This window comes from Mustela lutreola, chromosome 6 (genome assembly GCF_030435805.1).
Source record: "Mustela lutreola isolate mMusLut2 chromosome 6, mMusLut2.pri, whole genome shotgun sequence".
Classification (NCBI taxonomy): Eukaryota; Metazoa; Chordata; class Mammalia; order Carnivora; family Mustelidae; genus Mustela; species Mustela lutreola.
In genome coordinates, this window is record NC_081295.1 from 24,941,617 (window position 1) to 24,965,216 (window position 23,600).

Sequence of the window (23,600 nt, forward strand, 5' to 3'; positions counted from 1 at the left end):
TCCTACCTAAGTTCTGCGCCCCCATCGCCCCCATCGCTAGTCTGCAACTTACATGCTGAGGGCTAGAGATTAATTACCAGGAGCACATCTCATCTGAGAGGATAATTAGCCTCTTTAAACAATCTAACACATTGACCAAAGCTAGACTCAGTAAAAGCTTTCTTTGGACTGGGACCGTGGATGTACTAAAGTAATGACCGTCCCTGAAATCAAGTTGGCAGTTTTGGTTTCTTTTAATGCTGTTGCATTTATCCTGACAGGAGGGAGGCTCCCAGCCAAGCCTGAACTGGGATTCTGTAGTCTGGCCTGATAGCATCTGATGAACTTGTGTGCAGCTAACCCCCAAGATGGCTGCTTACCTAGGGGAACTGAGAACTCTGAGGGAGAAGCTTTAATCAGAGCAACCCCCCCAGCCCCCCCACCCCCAACAGAGGTTGAGAGAAAAAGAGGAAGGACAGTGTCTGCCTCGCCCAGCCCCAGGGCTTAGATCTGACCTCCAAAGATAAGAAAACGACATTGAGAACTGGTAGGGGACGCCTGCTTCTGAGAGATACCATCCTGTGGTGGGACCAAGGCGGCAAAGTGTGGTAGACAGCTGGAGACTAGGTAGCTTTTCTCTTTCATAGAGAGCATCCCGAGTCAATGACGTAGATCACAGTCCTGTTTGGCATATCTAAGCTCTGTGGGTTTTGGGGGGTTGCTGGAAGCTGCCTTCTGGGCATTATCTCTGGGAACAGAGATAGCAGAAGGAGAAGCACCCGGCCTTCTTCGGGTCTGAAGGAAGTGAGAGCATCCAGCAGGAGGGAGGGGGGAAACATGTCTGAGATTCGTCTGTGAAATACCTCTCGGGCACTCAACAATAAGTGGGGACAGGGGGTGAGGATGGGGCAGTGAGGGTGATGGGGTAGCACAGGAGCCCTGTGCTGATGGAACAGTTCTGCATCTTGATTGTGGTGGTGGTTACATGAATCTATACGTGATACCGTTGCACAGAAACACAGACACACACACACACACAGAGTAGATTTAAAACTGGGAAAATCTGGGGATTGTACCAATGTCAATGTCCTCGTTATTACAAGATGTCACCAGTGAGAGAAACTAAGGGAACACATGACCTTTCTGAACTCTTTTTGCAACTTCCTATGAATCTATAGTTATTTCAAAATAAAAAGCACATTAAAAAAAACAAATAAAACAAAACTGGGGGAAATCCTTGAATGGGAATCTTTAGGTCTGGGCCTGGACAGCACTGTTTTTTGTTTTGTTTTGTTTTTGTTTTTAATTTGCCAGATTATCATAATTGATCCAGGATTGGGAATGATCGCTTTATCTGAAACTGTGAGGGTCTGATTTTGGAATTTTAGTAAGGACATATGGTACCTATAGGACATACAAAGGAATATCTCTAGATGGTTCTGGGGCACCACCCTATATTCAAATACATTAATTTTTTTTTCATCAAAATGTATGAATATTCACACCAAGTAATATAAACAAGAAGAGCAACAAGAGAAACTGGCGGAGACTTCGAAGAGAGTGTCCAGTTCTTTCCTCTGTGCAAGGGGCCGGGGGGTGGAGAAGCTGTACGTCTGTCATTTGGACAGAATTGTTCATTGTTCTTATTCGCTCCATAGGTTGTTAGGAGATCTGAGGAAATATAGGAACTAATGAGAGAAACATACAGATTTAGAGAGAGAGATGTTTGTCCACATGAAAACTGGAAACAATTAGAAGCAATCCAAACATACAAGTGTATGGCCTTTTGCTTCTTTACGTTGGACAAAGCAAAATGGGTCACCAGGAGCATCCAGAAAAATTCAGTCAAGATTCTCCTTTTTGCCATGTCTGCTCAAACTGGCACAGTCTGACCCGGAAATACAGCAGCCGTGTGTGCCGCCAGTGTTCCCATCATTTAGTTGGACAAGGTGAACTTCCTTGAATGGATCCTCTAATATATTACCTTACCGCAGAAACAATGCCAGCTCTATGTACATAGAATAAAAATACCTTAAATGTAAGTGTTTATAGATACATAGATAGATATGAAAATGGTTACATAAATTACATTATAGATTTATAGATGTTTTGTAGAATGTTATACAAGAATGGACGTTGCGTTTTAAAGCGATAATGAAATAGAAATTTTTAAAAATATTTTATTTGACAGACAGAGATCAAAGTAGGCAGAGAGGCAGGCAGAGAGAGAGGGGGAAGCAGGCTCCCTGCTGAGCAGAGAGCCCAATGGCGGGCTCAGTCCCAGGACGTTGGGATCATGACCTGAGCCGAAGGCAGAGGCTTTAACCCACTGAGCCACCCAGTCACCCCGAAATAGAAAATTTTCATTATGTAATATTCAGTGAAAGTGGGTTTATTTTGATGAGTAATTTTTTAAAAAATTGTATTTATTTATTTGCCAGAGAGAGAAAGAGCACAAGCAGGGGGAGCATCAGACAGAGGGAGAGGGAGAAGCAGGCTTCCCACTGAGCAGGAAGCCTGATGTACAGCTTCATCCCAGGACCCAAGGATTATGACCTGAACTGAAGGCAGACACTTCACCAACTGAGCCCCCCAGGTGCCCCTTGATGAGCAATTTTTAAAAGATGAGACACATCAAAGTGTTAATAGTCAAAAGTACAGACAATTTTTAGTTTCTCTTTTATATTTTATATTTTAAAATGTTCTACAATAAACAGGCTGACTTTTGTCATTAGAAATAAAATAAGCATTGTTAATTTAAAAATACACCAAGTAATGATAGTGTGTCAAAATATGCAGACAGCTAGATTATAGTTGGTTATTTTCTTAAGTTATGTCTTGAGACTATCAGAGTGCTTAATTAATAGGTTATAAAAGTTTTGGGGAACACTACTTAACAATGTAAATCTATATTGAGATGATATAATAAAGAAAATAACATGTTGGATTTACTGGTCCTTTAAATGCATATGCTTTTCTTTCAATAACTTTAATAATGTTTATGTGTCGCCCATTGCAACTTAATTTGAAAATTTCCTTCAGTTTCTAGATTTTAAGACAAGCAATCTGTGTCCATTTTAAGTGAGGAAAACCATAAAAGTAACACAGTTTTTCTTGCAAGCTAACTACATGCTAGATACTTTACCTTTTCTCTTTTCATTTTTACCCCCTGTAATCCTGCACTATGAAATCGGCATTATTATCACTCATTTTGCAAATAAGGAAACTGAATCCCAGTGACGTTTAGGTCCTACAATTAGGCTGCCTGACTTCAGAGTTAGGACTTGTAACACTGCAGTTCTTAAGGAAAGAGGTTTCGATTGCTCTGGCATGGGGAGTAAGACAGAACAGGAAGTTCCACATGAAGGAGAGCTTTCGACCAAGATCTGTGTGTAAACGGATGGGTTTGGAAAGCAGGTAGAATTTCCCCATTAAAGAGAAGCTGTCGGAGCAGAGAGGGCCAGTCACACCCCGTGTCAGGCCCCTGGCTTTTGCTTCCAGACCTCTTAAATGACTTGGAGAAAATGAGCAATTTACTCCATTGGGAGAATTGCGTGAGGCAAAACAGAGGCTTTCCAAATCCTTTAACTTTCTGGGAATGTCACTTTTTCTTTAAGATCATCATCAAAGGACTCCAGCCTCCACTGCAAATTCCAGGGGGAATTAAGCTTCCTGCCAGCCAGGTTCAAAGACTCTCCAGGGCACTAACATTTGCATGGCTCCCCTCTCCCTCCAGTTCCTGCTAAGGTCAAATTCTCCAGTGGCCCAGTGTTGTCCTGCCAGTCATGGCTTCTACCGTCTTCCTCCCCTGCTTCCTATCATGCCAGACCTTACTCCCTTATCTTGTTCTCCAAGCAGCTCCTACATCTGTTCCTGCATGCTGTAGTAGGTGGTGTCTGCACATCTGGCTGACTTTCACTGAAGATTGAGAGGTCGCAGAAGGGAAGTGTGGTTCTGTCGAAGCCAGCGCAAGAACACGCCAGCAAGTCTGTGCCAGACACGTTTCTAACAGGTCATGGTAAGTGTCAGATCCCTGAAGTCTCTTCCCAGGGAGGCCTCCTCTCTCTTTCACAACTGTTCTCTTTCTTGGAGTTCTCGGGCCTGTAGAGGAGCCGCTCTCCTCTATTTTATTATGCCAAGCAGGTCTTGCTTTTTTCCGTCCAGCTCCTGGAGCCCATCCTACCTAATTACCAGAAGGGAGATGCCTGAAGCCATTCTCCTCTCCATTTTGGCCTGTGTGATCATGGGTGAATTATGGAGCCATTCTGAGCCCGTGAGGATAGTAACTGCGTTTCACATCCAGGATTACCGTGGTAATTCGGTGAACCCGGTCACTTAGCGCAGGGCTTAGAGCTCAGCCTGCTCATTAGTATTATTTCTTTGACTTCGTAATTTCTGGGCACATTCAGCCTTGTTTCCTCTCCTGCTAGGTAATGGGTCCCCACTGGGCACCCCCTCTTGACCCGAGGGAGATGTGGACTGTGCACTGGAACTTTTACCTCTACTGGGACGGGTCCTCTCTTACTGTGGATGACAGGGGAGGATCTCGGGGCTCTGAAACCAGCCAGGTGTGCCCTTGCCTGGGATGAAGGGGGGAGACCGGAAGCCATCGCTGTTGCGGACTGTGGGTCAAGTGTTTGAACTGGACGATGTCCCCGCAGGAGATCACAAATGGTCACATGGCCCTGGAAACTTGGAGACGGGATGGGTGAGGGCAGCTCCCATGTGCGACTTGTGGTTTCCTCGGGGAAAGGTTGGGAGCGGGTAGGGACAGCGGGAAATGGCAATGAGGGCAGAGAAAAGAATTTTGACAGTAAAATTGAAAGTGAAGGTAACATGGAGGAGCGTTACGGATGCGATTTGGTGCTTACGATGAAAGATACGCAGATCTTTCTATGAGCAAGAATGGACAGAGGAAAAGGAGAAGCTCAGTAGCGTGGCAGAGAGGACATGAGGCTGATGTACCCGAGGCGGGATAAAGGGCAGGGCGACCTGTGGAGGGTTCCTCTGAGTTCAGCCCCACGTTGGTATTTATTTATTTTACAGAGAGAGAGACAGAGAGAGAGAGAACACAGCAGGGGGAGTGGGAGAGGAAGAAGCAGACTTCTCATGGAGCAGGGAGCCCAGTGCCAGGCTCGATCCCAGGACCCTGGGATGATGGCCTGAGCCAAAGGCAGACGCTCAATGACTGAGCCACCCAGGTGGCCCTGGTATGTCCCCTTGAAGTCTGGCACTCTCCTGGGGTCCCACTCACCCCCAGCCCTGACACTGGGGTGTGGCACTCTCTCCTAGGGCCCCTTCCTCTTGGTTGCCTCTTCCAGGGCAGGGGAGTGGTCAGGCTGCCCTGTTCCTGCCCGTCTGCTCCACTGTCAACTGTATAGTCTGAGCACTGGTTATCCATGTCCAACGACGGTTTCCTAGCATGCCTGGTCCGGAGGGCCTGCCTGGGCTGGCGTGGGAAGAAGGGGCTCTCACAGGCCCCTTCTGTGCTCCAGCAGGAGATGGAGCTGGCTTTATCTCTAGCTGATGCACAGCTGATCCCCTGAAGCAGTACAGTTCCAGGTGTGGGGGCCCTGTGACAGAATGTCCCTCAAAAAGCTCCCTAGTCTGGGGTGCCTCGTGAAGTTGCCCACCTAGGAGTAAGCAACAGAAGAAGCCGGTGGGGAGACACTTCCTCCAGTCTTAGCTGCCTCTCGGGCCTAAACCTGCAGGTCAGATGTGGGGCAGTTCCTGCGGAAGAAGCAGGCTCTGGGCATCAGTAGAAACATCGAGAGAAGCAGCTCTGGCAGCAGATGGGGCCATGGCTGGGATGGGTAAGGTGGGCACAGCCTCCTAGCCACTTCTGAGCCCATCCTGGATGCTGTAGGATATGGGGTGGGACTTGGCTTTCAGGAATGGTGTCTGTGGGTGATCAACCAGAGTTTATATGCTTTTTGTTGTTGTCATTGTTGCTGGGGATCACGTTTGTCTGGCTTTTACACCTTGAGGCTAAAGGAACCTAGGTGAACACATGATTCTGAAATAAAAGTTGATTCATCTTTCCAGGTCAAAAAGTTACAAGTGTCAAAACTCTCAGACAAATCTACCAGTGACGCCGTGACCGCAGGCCTCTATTGAAATTCCTCTTTGCAAGTCAAGAGGTGGGTATTGTTTTTTTCCAGCAGTGGAAATACAAATGATCCTGTCTGGAAACCTTGGCTGTTTTTCTGATAACTAATTTGTTTGCTGATAAATGATTGCCCAGGAGCTGTGGTGGAGACCCAGAAATCAAACTGCAAAAATGATTACGTTTCCTCTGTGCAGACTTTTGCACTAAGTGGTTAGGATGTGGCCAAGATTGAGGGTGGGCTACAGGCTTTTTCCATGAGAGTTTATAGGGTGATAAAAGAAAGAAGACAGGAAAAAAGCAACATGAACACATTTAACTGTAATAGACAGGACCTGTGTTATTCACACAAGCCATGGTACGATTAGGACAGGGTCAGAGCTGCAGAGGAAGGCTTCTTCTTCTTCTTTTTTTTTTTTTTAACACTCTATTTTTTTAAAAAATTTTTTTTTTTTTATAAACATGTACTTTTATCCCCAGGGGTACAGGTCTGTGAATCGCCAGGTTTACACACTTCACAGCACTCACCAAAGCACATACCCTCCCCAATGTCCATAACCCCAACCCCCCTTCCCCCAACCCCCCTCCCCCCAGCAACCCTCAGTTTGTTTTGTAAGATTAAGAGTCACTTATGGTTTGTCTCCCTCCCAATCCCATTTTGTTTCATTGATTCTTCTCCTACCCACTTAAGCCCCCATGTTGCATCACCACTTCCAGAGGAAGGCTTCTTGAAGGAGGAGTTCCAGCTGCAGTTTGGAGAAGAGAACCCAGGGTCTGGCAGGGAGAAAGGAGGAGAACAGGCTGACATTGAAACTGTTCTCGTGGTATTTTTCACGGTGCTCGTGTCCTTGTTGGGGTGACCCAGAGCAACCATAGTACAAGCGGGATAAGGGTATTTGATTTAAGAAACGAAACAAGATCTTCCAAAACTAGGTCAGAAGTTCTGCTCAAGTCAGGGTCAGAATCAGGGTTTGGAGGGCGCCTGGGTGGCTCAGTGGGTTAAGCCTCTGCCTTCAGCTCAGGTCATGATCTCAGGGTCCTGGGATCGAGTCCTACATCGGGCTCTCTGCTCAGCAGGGAGGCTGCTTCTCTCTCTCTCTCTCTGCCTGCCTCTCTGCCTCCTTGTGATCTCTCTCTGTGTCAAATAAATAAATAAAATCTTAAAAAAAGAAAAAAAGAATCAGGGTTTGGAGATGTTTGGAAAATTGTTCAGTTTTCTTCCCAGGCCTTGATGCTTCAGGGGTTGGAAATTCCACACAAATATTTGCTTTCTCTGTACATGCAAATGATAGATTTCGCAGACAAATAATTCGATGGTTCTGGCCCTTCACTTTTCAGATGGAGAGGCTCTTGTATTGCCTGTGTGGGCAATGAGGAGCCACTGGAGGCTGGAAAAAGAACAGTCAGATCATCCTGTTTGTATTTTAGAAAGAGGATTCTGTCAAAGGCAATTTGGAAACACTTCAAACTCTGCTGTTATTATGGTCGGGTATTAATTTTGAACTTTCTCTTCCTAATACTCTTTCCTCACCCTCTCACTCACCTTTCCTCTCCTTGCTGCTTTGAGCAGGTTAGTGTGTGCTCATGGCCTCAGTGAAGGACACTCAACAGAGAACAGAGATATAAAGGTCTATTGTGCTGGATTTTGAGTTTCTTGAGTCTAAGCCCTGAGAGTCAAGAAAGGACCCCTATATATACCAGAGTTTTGGGAATACACAGTGTTTTATTTGAAGGTCCTTGTCCCCAAACCCCGTGTTTCTCTGGTGGGGGAGGTGGCTTAGAGGATAAGTACAACTGTGTACTTGTTAAGGGATTCTTGCAGGTGGGATTTTGTGTCTCAGGTGCATGGCAATAGAACCCATTGATGGAATCAGTGAGAAGGGAGAAAGGGGGACCTGTTTCCTACTTCTAGGGTAGAGTCCCAGGAAGGTGGCAAGATGGTAGAGAAGTGGATTTGGGGTATGCCTAAGTGGGCAGGGCTGTAGAGAAAGCCACCCAGAATTCTCCAGGTCACAGCGTGGATTGGGAGCCACAGAGCAACTTCCATGCTGCCAAGAGGGAAAGAAAAGAGTGGCTGGCTTTTAATGGGCTTAGTGGGTGGAAGCAAGAGCCAGCTCAGCTGCCCTGGGCATGGACAATGGTGCCTCAGCAGATGCCAATGTGGACACAGGACAGAAGGCCCTCATAGAATGCTAAGTGAACATCAGACAACGAAAGCCATATACCACATGAGCTCATTTACAGGTGGAACTAAAAACGAACATAATGGCTAATTTCATAGATACAGAGACTAGATTGGTGGTCGCCAGAGGTGTGTGTATGGGGCGTGGTGGCTGGAATAGGTGAAGGTGGTCCAGACCTCCAATTATAAAATAAAGAGGTCACGGGGATATAATGTACAGTTTGACAGCTGTAGTTAATCATACTGCATTGCATATTTGAAAGCTGCTGAAAGAATGGATCTTTGAAGTTCTTATCATGGGATGCCTGGGTGGCTCAGTCGCGTAAGCATCTGACTCTTGGTTTCAGCTCAGGTCATGATCTCAGGGTTGTGAGATGGAGTCCCGTGTTGGGCTCTGGGCTCAGCGTGGAGTCTGAAGGAGGTTCTCTGCCTCTCCCACTACCCTTCCCTGCCCACGTTCTCACTCTCAAATAAATAAATAAATAAATAAATAAATTCTTTTAAAAAGTTCTCATCACAAGAAAACAATCCTGTAACTATGTGTGTTGACGGAGGTTAACTAGATTAATTGTGATCATCTCGCAATGCACATGATCATTACATCGCACATGTGAAACTAATATAATGTCGTATGTCAATTATGCCTTAAAAAAAAGGAAAGAAAGAAAAAAGAAGAGACTAGAGGCCTTCAAATGCATACACACACACACACACACACACCACTTAGTGCACTAGAACAAAGCTAAAACCCTGAACTGATTGAGATAAGGTTTTGACGTCTCTGGTGAAATGGAGGCTGAAATAGAAATTGAATGTGTTATAGAAAAATAAAGAAAAATGTACGTATCTATAGACTAAGATCTGTACCTACTATTGTGTATTGTTACATGATAAAGATTTTTCTTCCAATGAATTTACCTGGAATTCTAATTGATTTCCTAGAGGATTTTGGATAGAACCCTGGGATTATTTTTTCTAAGTAGGCTCCATGGCAAGCGGGGAGCCCAACATGGGGCTTGAACTAATGACCTTGAGATTATGACCTGAACTGAGATCAAGAGTGGAACACTTAACCAGTGGCGCCACCCAGACACTCCAGAACTCTGGGATTTTTCCTCAACCCAGGGGCTGCTGCTCATAGTACCATCCTAGGTGTACCCAGTTAAGGAACATTCGGGAACCCTGGGAGTCTGGCTGGTATGCTGTATTTGTGTCTATTTAGTTTTTTTTTTTTTTTAAGATTTTATTTATTTATTTGACAGAGAGAAATTACAAGTACACTGAGAGGCAGGCAGAGAGAGAGAGAGAGAAGGAAGCAGGCTCCCTGCTGAGCAGAGAGCCCGATGCGGGACTCGATCCCAGGACCCTGAGATCATGACCTGAGCCGAAGGCAGCGGCTTAACCCACTGAGCCACCCAGGCGCCCCTGTATCTATTTAGTTTTTAATACTTTAGCATGAGTAGTGTAATGTGTGTGCGAAGAAGTTAATCCTAATTTTCTCTCTTCAGGGTGGTTTATTTCATGGGTAAAACAAATAAACTCCTTTTAGTCTCAACAATTTAGTTGCTTTATTTGCAAAAAGTATTGGAAACAATTCTTGATTTGGTAGTACCTGCAGATTTCTTAGTATGTGTTTGGTTAGGAGTAATATAATAGGACAAACTGTCTTATATGAATAAAGAATAAAAATCAGCCAGCCTGAAAATTATGCCATCAGTGTAGGACTGAGGGTTAGATCCTACTGGTGTGATGTCTCAATGGATAAAACCACGCCCCCCTCTCTCCCCACCATCTAATCATAGGAACCCTGTTTCTGTGTTGCTTCAGAAAGCCTCCAACATATGAGGTTGGGGTGAGAGTGCAAATGGAGACTTGCACACCATGTATCTAAACACTTAAAAGCTGAAAATCCAGCTAAAAAACAGAATTCTTGGACCCCTCAGAGTTCTATCTGCTCCCTGGAGTTGCCTTTCTCTGCCCACCCCCAGCTCTTTCTCACACATAAAGACAATCCAGCCCATAAGTTCAATTCTCTATGAGGAGCTGTCCCCGTGGGCCTAGGGGTGAGCACAGTTGTGGAACATTCCATCCTCAGTACTCAGACCCCAAGGAGACACTTGTGCAGGATCTGGAGATGGCTCAGGACCCTTGGGGAATTCTGGGAGCCTGGGTATCAAAGAAAGGTCTGGAAGGTGAGGTAAGGGCTTTAGGTGGACACATATCCTAATCCCCGTGACTCATTACTCTATGGGAGAAAGGGTACCCCCAAGGGGGGCCAGATAGGTACACCTTAAGGATAGCATAGGGCCCAAGACAGCAGCTCCTCTTTTCTGGGTATTTCTGAGTGTACACAGCCTTCACCTGTGTACAACCCTGGCAGATTACTATTTTCTTTCTCCTTTTTTCTTTCTTTCCTTTTTTTTTTTTTTTTTTAAGTTTTTATTTTAATCACCCGGTGCTCAAATTACTGCTATTTCCTATGGTTGGATCATAACTTCTGGACGCAGAGTCAACCTTGGCCCAAGAGTTCTGTTCGCAACTGCTCATACCCATGCTGGATTTAGCTTCTGCTGAATGACTAGTTGGGTCCACCAAGAGTTTCCATTCCTCCCCCACAAACTTAAAAATGGAGTTCTCAGGGAGTGGTATAGGTTATTGGATCTAAGGAATTTCAGGGACCCTTTAGGGATCAATAGATCTAAGGGATCTATTGTATCTCTCCTAGTCCACAACGGACCTTGGACAAGGACTTCCTTCCCACTGGTCTCTGAGCCTCACGGAGCAGCATGGATGGTAGCCTCAACCAGCCCCAATAAGGGCCGCTGAAAATCAGGGTAGGTGAATGTGAGCTCTGATAATTCAAGGGCTGTCAGAAAACTGCAACAAGCTGGAAAGCCACCATGTTCTCTGGGGAGGTGACGGGGGAAGGGAGAAAGGTGGGCCTAGGAGTCAGCTGTGTCTTAGACTCAACTCTGTGGAGAACGTACCAGACATTGCCCAAATCTCTTTTCCTTCCTAGGCCTCCATTTCCCTACCTAGAAGACGATGAGTGTGAAGATGATCTAAAGTCTTTTCTAGCACCAGAACGCTTAGATTACCTTGCTGTCCTTGGTTAAGGTGACTTCTAAGCAAGAGTAACATCCCCCTGCTCTCCTTCAGCGTGAATGGAGTTCATTCTGAAGGCATGACGGGCAGCTGTGTCCTGGAGGGGCCCAAGGAAGGGAGCCGTATCCATGTGCCCTGGGTCACTAGGAGAGGAGCTTTCTGCCTACCTCTTCGTGACAGGCCTGGACTGCCCTGCTCAGCCAGGCAGGACTCCTCAGGCTTCAGTGAACAATTTCCTTCCCCCTCATATTAGTTTAATTGAGCTTTGCTTTTTGTGTTTGCACGTCAGCTGGTACTCAGCGAATCATGTGGTTTATAGATGTATAGATATAATTTGATTCTGGAACTCCTTTCCAGTGTGACCTCTGTGCCTCTCTTCAGCTCCCTCCTTTTCCAGGAAAAGGGATTAAGAGGTACACGAAAACACCTTGAGAGGGAAGTTGCTGGAGCATTCTCTTCTCAGCTTTGATGTTCTGTCTGGTGCCCAGTTTGTCCCTGGCTCTTAGAGTTTGTTCCAGATCTTACCAACTCAGCCACTAAGCCCAGAGGCAAATACGGTCCACACAGTAGCAAGACAAAAAGGTCACCCAGCTTTCCTTGAGTGTGTTCTGAGGCTTCCAGTGGGGAGAAGGAGTGTCTTCATTGCTGGCAGAAAGATAAATTTCTGCAGCCTTGTTTATGTGTCTCAAACTGGCTGTTGCGACCTTCAGGTGAGTGGCAGGAGATTAAGGAGAAGCTGAGTCGCCTATTGGTTGAGACCGAGCTGCTGTCCAATGGCAGAGAGGAGTCTAATGTCATGGGGTCCCTTTCCTTCTGGGCCACATCCCGCCTTCCTCTTTTTCTAGTGTGCTCACCAGCTCTCTGGCTGGCCCTCCCTCCCTCCCCTTGCCCCTAGGTCAGCTCAGGCCCCACCAGCATTTTTCATCACAACACATGTCCTCCTAAGTCCTATGCGTAGGCTCTCTTGGGAGTATGTTAGGGCGCTCTTTGCAGGACTGTTGGGCTAGAGACAACCGAGGGCCTCTCATCGGACCCTAGGAACGGAGCAGTCCAAGGAACAGGGGTTTGTCTATTTAGACACTTTGGTGGGATTGTTTTTTTTTTTAATGGTGGCAGCCTCTTTCTGACAAAGTTATGAAGAAGATCAAGTTCATTTCAGCCCTGGCTTCCCTTTCTGAAGTATCTTTTTCACTGACTGCTCTATCCCCCCGCCCCCAAACCCAACTCTTTCCTAAGAAAACCTCCTTCCACGAAAATCCCCGTGATCTCATGCATCTTCCTTCCTCCCCTCCCCCATCCTCCCCTCCCCCATCCTCCCTCCTTTCTTCTTCCCTCCCTCTGTTCCTTCCTTCCTTCCCTCCTTTCACTTTCTTTCATATTTTATTTTATTTTTTAAAAGATTTATTTATTTATTTTAGAGGGTGAGAAAGAGCACGAGAATGGGGGAAGGGCAGGGGGAGAGAATCTACAAGGAGACTCCCTGCTGAGTACAGAGCCTGACATGGGGCTTGATCTCACCACCTGTGAGATCACGACCTTAGCTGAAACCAAGAGTCCAACACTTACCTGGTTGAGCCATCCACGTGCCGCAGATTTTATTTGTAAATAATCGCTACACCTAATGTGGGGAGGGGGGCCTTGAACTTACAAGCCTGAGATCGAGAGTCTCACACTCCTCTCCCTGAGCCAGCCAAGTGCCCCCAAACCCTTTCTTAATGACCATGCTCCAGGCTGCCAGTGCTCTGCACCCAGTAGGAAGGCGGTAATATATAAAGAAAGGAGTGCCGGGAACGGGCGTCCTCCAAAGGCCATGTGACTGATGACCTGGTGCTCAGGAGATGTATTAAGGGGTGTGATTAGAAGACCAAGATCATAAAACAGAGTCCTACACTAAGGATATTTGTAATCTAGTAGGGGAGCCTGTGCATGGTCTAAAAATATAGCCGAGATTTCAAGACAGTATGTACTAAGAGCCAGTTGAAGAATTGAAGAAGGTACAGCCAAGGTTCCCAGCCCGATCAGACCCAACATTCTCTTCTTGTAACAAATAGTTTTATATGGTTCCTTTATTTTCCTGAAATAGAAGCCATGAATAATATAAATGACTCAGCAACTGTATAATGAATTCCTCAACTCTGATATAAAAAAGAAAGAAAAAAATACTAATGGTAATAAAATCATATGAATTTTAATATATAAATGCTCAGGCACATTTACACCGAAAAACGTAATGAAGTAGTCAGATGGAAAATCGCCACTGTTGAGATAGCTACAAATGCAGACTGATGTGGAGATACTGCCCTGGAGACTGAAATTCTGTGAGCAGCATTGCCCTGGATCATGTGTGTTTCCAGAGCTTTGAACAGAGGTGAAGTTCTTAACAAAACAAAGGCAGTCTTCCCTGAATTTTCACAGAAGTTGAATTCCTACACAACTCAGTGTATTATTAAAACTGTGCAAGCAATACTTGGTGTCTTTGTATAAAGAAGAATTAGGATCTAGACTCAGATTGTGACAAATAGGTTTCTTACTTCTTCGGCTGCCTCGCAGCACCTGAGAAAGCCATGTAACATAAGAACCAAGTCTTCCTTCTACGGGGCTGTCCTCTCCCCTGCAGGCTGTCCAGGACCCACCCAGCCCACAGTTGTCAGTAGTTCTCCCGTCCAGCATCCACCATTGGGACAATCCCCCCGCCCAATCCTATAGGCATTTCCAAAACGCCTAACCTGACCTCCAGTGAGAGCCACTGGTAGAAAAGTTACTGGGGGTAGAGCAGTGCTTCTCAAACTTCAGGGTGCACTGAGATCCCCTGGGGATCTGTGCTAAAATGCAGATTCTGGGTGTCAGGGGTGGGACCTGGGATGCTACATTTCCCAGGTGATGCTCAGAGCAAGGCTAGAGAGCAGGAGAGGAAAAACAGACCGCACAAGGGAAGGGAACACAAACAGGGCCTCAAAAGATAAATGGATGTGGAGCTGATGACATCTCATGAGGCCCCCAGGTGGCTGGAAGGGAGGCACTGGACGGGTCACAGTAGCGAGCACTGACCAAAGCAAGGAAAACAGCCTGGAGCCAACAGTGGCAACACTGCTCTGTGGGCAGGGAGAAAAAAAAAAAATCAGAACTGCCTCTCAGGGTTGGGCCTGCCAGACCCTGGTGAAGTTCATTTCTTTCAATAAATCCAGCAGCTTCCCCTTTGATAAATACTGTCAAGGCTGGAACATGCGGTGCTAACGAAATATGGTTTTAATTTGGGGCCCGCTGCACTGGTGGTTAAATACTGTGCGTGTGTACACAAAAGCAGACGCACAGCTAAGCCAAGTTAATATGCCTGGGCTGAAAACGGCTAAACCCAGGAGGATTCGGTTATACGCTTTTTGCTGCTCCGAAAGGCAACTGAATCACCGTCATCAATTTTAATGCTCCAAGACTTCTTGGGAACGTGGAGGCTCTTCAAAGTTCAGCCATTTGTGCGTTTGTACCCAGTGCAGAAGCAGCACGCGTCTGTTTTCCTGATACCTTACGCCTGCTTTATTGTCATAGGTTGCTTGACATTCGGAAAATAACACACTGTTTTAATCACCATCTCAATGCTGCATTCAAACTTGATGGTCCAAGAGCTTCGCAGCAAAGGGAGGTGGGGGCGGGATGGAAGGCGGAGTGTGGGGGAAGAGGAAATGAGAATAGGAGTCCGGCAACAGACCGGGCTTGTTCTGGTGGGACTCATTCCCGGGAACACAGACACTTTCAGTGTTTTTGTCAATCTGTGTGTGTCCGTCTTGGAACTGCTCAGCAAGAGAAGGGAACTGGCTGAACGAGTTTCTGTCTGGTCCCAGAGGTGGCCACTGCTGGTAACTGGACCTGCAGCCTGTCCTGAATAATGAAGTCGGCTCCGTCCAGAGTGTAGGTCACAGGAACGGCACCGAGGCAGTTGCTCAGCAAACCGAAGATTATAGCACCTGGTCAGTAATCTTATCAGGGAAACAAACAAAGCTGAGAATGAGGTCAGCGACAGGTGTCCTCAATGCAGTGCGGCGCAGAGAAAGTGCAGAAACCGGGGGTGGGAGAGCAGGAAGGAGGAAGAATCTACCAGAATATCTCTACCCTTCAAAAGACCAGTTCACCAGGAAGGTGAAACTGAGGGAAGTGAGCTGAGCTATTTCATGAAGGAGGAAGGGGTGCTCTGATTACCTGAAAAGGCCAGGAATTCCTCACAGAGGAACGTGGGTATGAAAAGAGCTGATGGAAGTTCTTCTTTCCAGACACGTCTGCCATGTTGCATTTTAAAATTAGTCATAAGTATGTTTTCTTTTTATTATTATATATAACTTTAGTGACAGAAGAAGCCCGAAAGGCTGTGAACAGCGACTTCCAAGTCGGTCACTGGAAATTCTAAGGGAAGACAGCTTGCTGGGAATCTTTAAACTTTGAATATCCACATGTATTTTAATTTTTTGTGTGTGCGGTAAAAATGAGGTATGCTTATGGTAGAAAAGTGTTCGGTACTAAAAAGTGCACACATTTTTGAAAATCAGGGAGAGTGCTCTTAATTACTGGAGGAAGTCTTTCATGAGCTTGGAATGACCAGGTTCTCGTCAGGAGATGCTTAGGAGCAGCCAATGAGGACTGAATGGATTGAGAGATCCCAAGGTATTTTTCAGTGGTGCCTGGGATACCCCAACTTTTCTGGAAGGAGAGACAGATGGGAAGACAAAAGGGAGTATCGTGTCCCCCCCCCCCCCAGCCCCCATAACAAAGGCTGCTGGATGGTTGGAGCCATGAGGGAGGCTGGTCAGGCGCTATCCAAGCCCAGTGAACATTTGGATCATCGCTGTGCTTGGGATTGTTCGTCTTCTTTTTTCCTTGGATTGTGCCCTCACTAGTGGAAGAGATTGAAAGGCAGGCCTGGCAATTTATCTGGAGAAAGAATTCTAAGGGTCTAGAGATTGCCTACCATTAGAAAGGGTGGGGACGGGAGGCTTTGCTCCCAGAGCACTCATCACAGTGATGAAATGCTATAGGGACAAGAGATCAGTGGGCATTTCACCCACACCAAATTTAGCAAGTGGAACAAGCCTCTAATTGGAGGCCTGGATTCCGCATTGAAAGCCACTCTCCACCTGATACCTTTTTAAGATACTGCTGTGGCATCTGAATTTCATGGACTTCACTCATGGCAGGTCCCCAAGCATGCCAGCCATGAAGCAATGATACAGCACAGCACCTGCTTCCAGCAGTCCTGAGCCTATAGGCTAAGAGGGAAAAGAGGCAGCTTTTCTCTTTCCGGCTCCCTACCTCTCTAGCATATAACCTTCTAAACGCCTGACCCCTACCCTCGTCCCAATCTCTTCCAATAACCATCTTGGTGGGGGTGTCTGTTGTTTCTTTTTTTTTTTTTTAAGATTTTATTTATTTATTTGACAGACAGAGATCCCAAGTAGGCAGAGAGGCAGGCAGAGAGAGGGGGGAAGCAGGCTCCCTGCTGAGCAGAGAGCCCGATGTGGTGCTTGATCTCAGGACCCTGAGATCATGACTTGAGCCGAAGGCAGAGGCTTAACCTACTGAGCCACCCAGGTTCCCCGCGTCTGTTGTTTCTGCACCAGCATGTGTCTGCCCTTACAGTGAATAAGAAGCCAGATATTTATCAGGCAGACTGTCCCACCCCCCCTTACTCCCCGATATTTATGGGGGGGCTACCCCTCTCCCTCTCCCATTCTCAGTATGTGAGGGACCGGTGGAACTGACACCCTTCTGACTGTGGGGTGGAGCAGGTGAGCCACCCTTAGGCCAATCATTTCATCCTATTTCGTGGCCGTGCGATTGTTCCAGAGATAGGCACCGTGGCCCAGGGACCCAGGCAGAACCTGGGAGAGGCAGTGTGATTTTTGTGGCTACTACTGGGAACTAGGCTCTCCCTTTCTCCTCTGTACCATACACCTGAGAGGAGACAGGACTGTGAGGAGTGCTCCCGCAGTCCCAGGAAGCTGGGATTAATCCTGACCATGCAGGAAGCAGGTCTGAAAGCTGGCAACAGAAACCAAAACCAAAAGAAAAACAAAAAACAAAAGCAGACAACCCACGTTCTGTTGATCCTCTACGAGTCCTAGATCCAGCTCTGCCTGGAACTAGCCCTGCTGTGGAGTTTTAACTTATATGTGTCTATAAATGCTTTTGTTTAGGTCAAAACTGTGGCAAGTTTTCTGTCCCTTGCCATCCGGAGACAGATGTGACCAGGAACTTCTTATTCTTTCTCACTAACCCGTATCAAAACCTGCTCTCCAAAAAGGATTGTCCATTCTAAATTACGAATGACTGATAATGCTTTGAAGTATGGTTCCTTCAGGAGAATTTTCAGTTTTCAGCCTTGGTTCATCAAAATTAATCCCTTTCCGATGTGAAGAGACACGGGAGAGTGTGGCACAAGGAAAGGATAGCCCAGCTTTCCCACCAAACTCAGGATTTTAATGTCCAGTTTTGGCCTTTCTGGTCAGTTCCAACTTCTGACAATGGCAGAGTAAAGCATCTCTGACTAAGCGTTCTGCCAAAGACTATGATAAATTCTGGACCCTAAACAAATATAATAACAAAATATTTTAAGGCCCAGGAGAGCAAACAAAATGGTTTGGTTCTCCATCTCTGGAGAAGATAGGACCCTTGAACAAAGGGAATCACACTGGGTAAGATCTGTACTGAGGAGGTGTTTTCCTCTGACGGTACGAAGCCCTTCCCATCGTGCTTGGAGACAAAGCTCCAGAAGAAGGTAGCGATCCTACTGAGCAGAAGACTCAGAAATTAGGGGTTTGGGGCTTCTGCAGCCGTTTGAAATTGGGAAGGAGGGAATCCCAGAAAGGAGGGAGCCTCAGAGGGAGAGCTTTCAAACTTATGTGGAGACTTCCCACAAGCCCACATTGGCTTACCAATGTGAGTTAAATATAAGGACATTTGTTATCTCACAAGATTCTGGGGGTGGGGTGGACTCCAGAGCTGGTGAGATCAGCAGCTCAAGGATGTCAACCAGGATGCATGTTCTCTCCTTCCTTGTTCTGCTCTTTGCCACACAGGTTTCATCTTAAGGTTGGTTCCCTTTGGGTTTCAAGAAGGCTGCTCCGGCATAAGGCTATGTGTGTAGAGGTGTTCATATCCAGAGGGAGAAAACAAAAGCAAGAAAACTCTTCCCTCAAGCATAAAATTTAAGTCTCTTGCTTAAGTCTAACTCCGCCAGCTTCAACTCCTGCAGTAAGATTTTTAGAACAGATATGTGGAGGGTACCTTTAAGGCTGAGTTTCTAGTCAGGCTCTGAAGAGGTGCCTCTGATATCAGGGAGGTTCTGGAGTTACAAATCTCAAGAATTTAGAAGTAAATTGCCCATAACAACAGTAAATTATATTTTTGTTTGTGTTACTAAAGAGCAGGCTGATGAGCTAACTGATTGAAACTCTGTCTGATGGGCTGCACCATGGGACTTTCTCTAGGGCAGACATTTCTCCAGTGCCTCGACATGGAGGCTGATAGGCAGCAAGGGCCATGCTGTTGGAGACTGTTTATAGGCATTTTAGGTGATAGATGGGAATAACCATAGTGACAATAATAGAGCCAATCCATACACAGCACCACCTGGAAAATATGGAGGGCTCACACAACAGCAACAACAAAATTTAAAGCAGTAATAACAAAACAAAATGGAAGAGAGAACACTGAACTGAAAATCACGTGAAGAGTTTTGATTGAAGCTATCCAAATGGCAATATGCTCTCATATGATTATTCTCAGTCACTCTGTTGTGTAGAGAAATGAGTATGCTAAGTGTGTTTTTCACATGTGAGGGGATTTCCCTTCTAAGCTGGCCTGTCCACTATGGTGCATGACTGTAAGTCACAGAGACTGAGAAAAACAATAACACACACTTGTGATGTTTGTCAAGATGAGGTCACACCTTTCATTCTATGAATTAGTAGGAAAATCACGATGAAAGGGACAAGACTGGGAAGGTGAAAGGGAACACTGGCAAACACAGTTCTACTGTTTACATACTGGCTTTTGTTTTACTTAACGATACCTGAAGAATTTGCTTAACCATCCAAGGGATTACTAAAAATTGGGAATGTTTAGTTCCACGTCCTCTCCTGTCTTAATAATAGATATTGCTGATACTGTCACCCACCTGGTGATCTTAGAGACACACGGCTGCCCAATAACCCCATCCATTCCCCTGGGAATGGGTAAAGGCAGAGGGTGGATATTCAAGAAGTGAAGCCAGCAAAGAACAGCCCAGAGAAATCACTAGAGGACAAGCTCAAGGCCCGGATCGAAAGATGTGGTGAGAGGCTGACATAGAAAACCATCCAGAGAACAGAGGCCTAAAGTCATCCTTGCTGGGAGGATCCTTTTGAAACCATAGGGTTTGGCAAATCAGGAAATAAGGACACAAAGGAAAAAAAATCATGCCAGACTAAGCAAACAGCAGCTGGAACCAAAGAAGCCCAAGGACAGTCCTGAGCACGGAGAAAATACTGCTGGTTAGGCATTGTTCTTCAGAGCCGGACCACACACACACAGGGTCACCGCTGAAAATGAAGGACAATTAGAGTTGGCATGTGTGCATGTCTTTGAGAAGCAGAAATAATGCTTTCTTGAACACAGAGACTGATTTTGAAATCTTTCTAATGACAGGGGCACCCGGGTGGCTCAGTTGGCTAAATATCTGAGTCTTGATGTCAGCTCAGGTCATGATCTCAGGGTCCTGAGACCGAGCCCTGTGTCGGGCTCTGCGTTGAGCATTGAGCCTGCTTGAGATCTTCTCTCTCTCCTTCTCCCTCTGCTTCTCCTCACCCCTGCTCACTCTTTCTCAATAAATAGTGAATAATTAAATAAATAAGAATGAAATCTTTCTAGTGACAGCTTTTTCACAAGCTGTGACCCAAACACCCAAACATGATCAAGTTGAAGCCTTGTCTCTTCATCCCTCTTCATCCCCATCCGCTGCCTCTGCTCTCATCAGGGCTCTTAGTGCCTCAGCCCCATGGAGAACCTCCATCTCCTTGCCTGAACTGAGACCCATCTTTACCCATAGAGTGTGGCTTCTTTGTAACTCTTTTAAGTATTCTGCACTCTACACACCCAGGAGGAGGGGTGTGTATAGACTCATTCCTGGGCACCACATCCAAACATTACTATAAAATGGCCGCTCCTCTGAAGTTCTGGTGTTGTTTTCATCCACTGGCCTCCCAGACACTCCCTCTCATTCCCCAAGGACTATACCTCCTGGCTCACGATATTCCCTCACACCCTAGCCCTGCCATCCTCCTAGGAGACGTTCCTATATCCACCAATGACCTAGTAAATACTTTGGCTTCTCAATTCCTGAACCTTCTCCACTACCTACTTCTCCTAAACCTTCTCATCTCTCAAATCTCCCACCGTGACTACAACTCCCTCACACGGTATTCTAGCCTATTTATTCACCTGCTCCACACCTCAGTTTACTGAGGCCCTTAGGCCGCCGGCCCCTCTCCTTTTCATTATCCACCAGTCTACTCTTTGTTTCCCTTGAAGCCATGTTAGAGTCCATGGTCCACTCTGTCAGTCACTATCTTGCCAGTACCCTAAACCTTCTGGCCTATTTCGTCTTTTCCTCATACTCACCTGGAAAAGAAATCAGTCCTGAAAAAACTCAATACAGCTTCCTCGCATCTCCTCCTAGGCAGCAACGCACAGTTGGGGAAAACCACCCCAGCCTAGCAGGGTCTTCTCAGTCATTAACTCTGTTGACTCTCAACAATCCCCCCACCCCCCCGGGAACCCCATTGTCCACCCTCCCTTCATTCTCTGAAATAACCATTTCAAACTTTCTTCTCAAAGCCTTAAGTCCCCATTCATCCCTCACTCCATTTCCCAGAGGAAATAGAAGCCCTCAGGTTGGGAATTACCTCACTTCCGGCCACCTGTGCCTGTGTCCATCCTTTGTTCTTTCCTTCTGATAAGATGGAAGTAATGTCCCTTCTCCTAGAAAGGTCACCTCTCTTCCCCATGCTGCAGATTTCAACTTTCTCAGAAAAGGTATGTTACCAATTATCCTTCCTTTCTGTCTTTGGTTTGCTCCCCTCTCATATATTCTGTTCATCAACATCTAAACATGTCTTAGTCACTCCTATTTTTAAAAAACACCCCATTTCTGGACCCCACATTTTCTTTGTGGCCCTACTCTTTCCCTCTCTTCCCATTCTCACCCAAACTGCGAGTGCTGCATAGTCATCATTGGCCCCAATTCAACACCTGCTTACTCATTAGCCTCCTGCAAGGGCTTCCTCCCCTACTTCTTTATTAAAACCATTTTTATCAAAGTATCTAGTGACCTTCATGCCTCTAAATCTCATGGACACTCCTTAGTTTTCATATTATGTGACCTTTCTGTAGACTTTAACAAAGCTGACCCTTCCTTCTTTTAGGGAAAATTAGCAAGTTTCCTTGGTATCTAGGCCCCTACACTCTTCTTGTTTTTTCTCCCACCTCTCTGCCTATATTTCTCTGTCCCTCTGCCATATTTTCCTCTTCCACTTAACTTTTTTTTTTTAAAGATTTTATTTATTTATTTGACAGAGATCACGAGTAGGCAGAGAAGCAGGCAGAGAGAGAGGAGGAACCAGGCTCCCCGCCGAGCTGAGATCCCGATGTGGGGCTCAATCCCAGGACCCTGGGGTCACGACCTGAGCCGAAGGCAGAGGCTTTAACCCACTGAGCCACCCAGGTGCCCCTTCCACTTGACTTTTAAATGTTGGAACTACTTAGGTTCAACCTCAGATTCTCTTCTTTTCTCACTCTACACTCTGCCTAGGTCATCTTACCACCTTTCATGGCCTCGCCTCTATGCTGAGAGCTCTCAAAGACTTTTCTCCAATCTCCAGAGCCACTCAACTACCTGCTTAATACTTCTGCTTAGATGCCACAAGCACATTTGTTTAAAACTAAACCAACAGCCCTTCCCACCATGCTAGAGGTCTTATATTTTCCTCTCCAGATCCACTCTTCATTGACTTCGTTGACTATAACCTCTGCCTTGTTTGTCTGTGGCTTCCAGTTGGGTGTGACTACTGAGGATCCCTGGTAAGAGACTGGAAACGGGATAGAGGGAGGACAAGGTATTTATTCTCTTAGCTCCCTCTGTAAGGTTGTCACAGGTTGTCTGAGTTCCTTGACTGAAGACCAGTGCTTCTCTTATTGGGACCTTTTTCATATGACCCTCTTCCTGAAGTCTAGGGCACTAACACTTAACTGCTACTAACTTCTAGGTTTTGCCTTCTCTCTTGTGATTTCCTGATACCCCATCTACACCACTGTAAATAATTCCCACTTTAAATTATCCTAATCTGAGCATATAACCGATTTCTTCCTGGTACTCTGATGCAGTAGTTGATACTAAAGTTGGACCAGGAAATAGAGCTTCATAATTGGATTCTGAGGTTGGGTTGATCACGTATGAGGAGTTGAAGGGATAAACTTGTGGGGAATGGGGAGGTTCAAAAGATGGAAATAGACACTGATAGTCTATGCATGCAGTAGTATCTCAATCATTCAGATCATCAATGGTCATAGCATGGGATGAAAAGTAAGTGAAGGACAAGCCATTGGAAGATCTAGATGCTGTGGCATTCAGTTGTTCTATCAAATGTAGTGATTTTAAAGATTGTGGAGTCATCTGAAGTCTATGAGGGCCTACAGTGTTATAGGTTGAAATTCTGTAAATTCTCTGGTGTAACATACAACCCTGGTTGATACAGAATGGTTCACCCTGTCACCTGGAGCCATCAGTGTCAACTGGGAATGTGTTAGAAATGGCAGTTCTTGAATCTCACCCCAGATTTATAGAATCGGACACTGAAGCTGAGCCCTGGGAATTTGTGCTTTCGAAAATGAATTTGATGCACATTAAAGTTTGGGAACCACTGCTGTAAAGCAAAATTTAATGTGCTTATGAATCACCTGGGGACCTTGTTAAGATGCAGGTTGTGATTTGGCAGGTCTAGGACAGGAATGAGATTCTAAAGTGGTTGCAGGTGATGCAAAGGTGTTGTTTAGTCTACGAATTACGCTTTGAGAAGCAAGGCTGTAAGAGTGGAAGGAATCTAGAGGCTCAGGGAGATGGGAATGTTGGAATGAATCAATTACTCCAACAGGTTCAGCTGTCGCCTAATCAAAATGTTCTGTGAGGATGTGAAAAGCATTTCACCAAAG

General features: G+C 46.0%; 1 long non-coding RNA gene across 5 annotated transcripts in view; it reads left to right on the forward strand.

Moving 5' to 3' along the window:
- The window catches only part of LOC131833551 (uncharacterized), a 71,638-nt gene that overhangs the window by 32,222 nt on the left and 15,816 nt on the right, over positions 1–23,600 (forward strand). For all 5 annotated transcript variants that reach the window (XR_009354521.1, XR_009354519.1, XR_009354522.1 and 2 more), the window contains exons 6-7: positions 3,838–3,997; positions 6,025–6,119. This is a non-coding gene — a long non-coding RNA (uncharacterized LOC131833551). The remainder of the gene's footprint in view (positions 1–3,837; positions 3,998–6,024; positions 6,120–23,600) is intronic.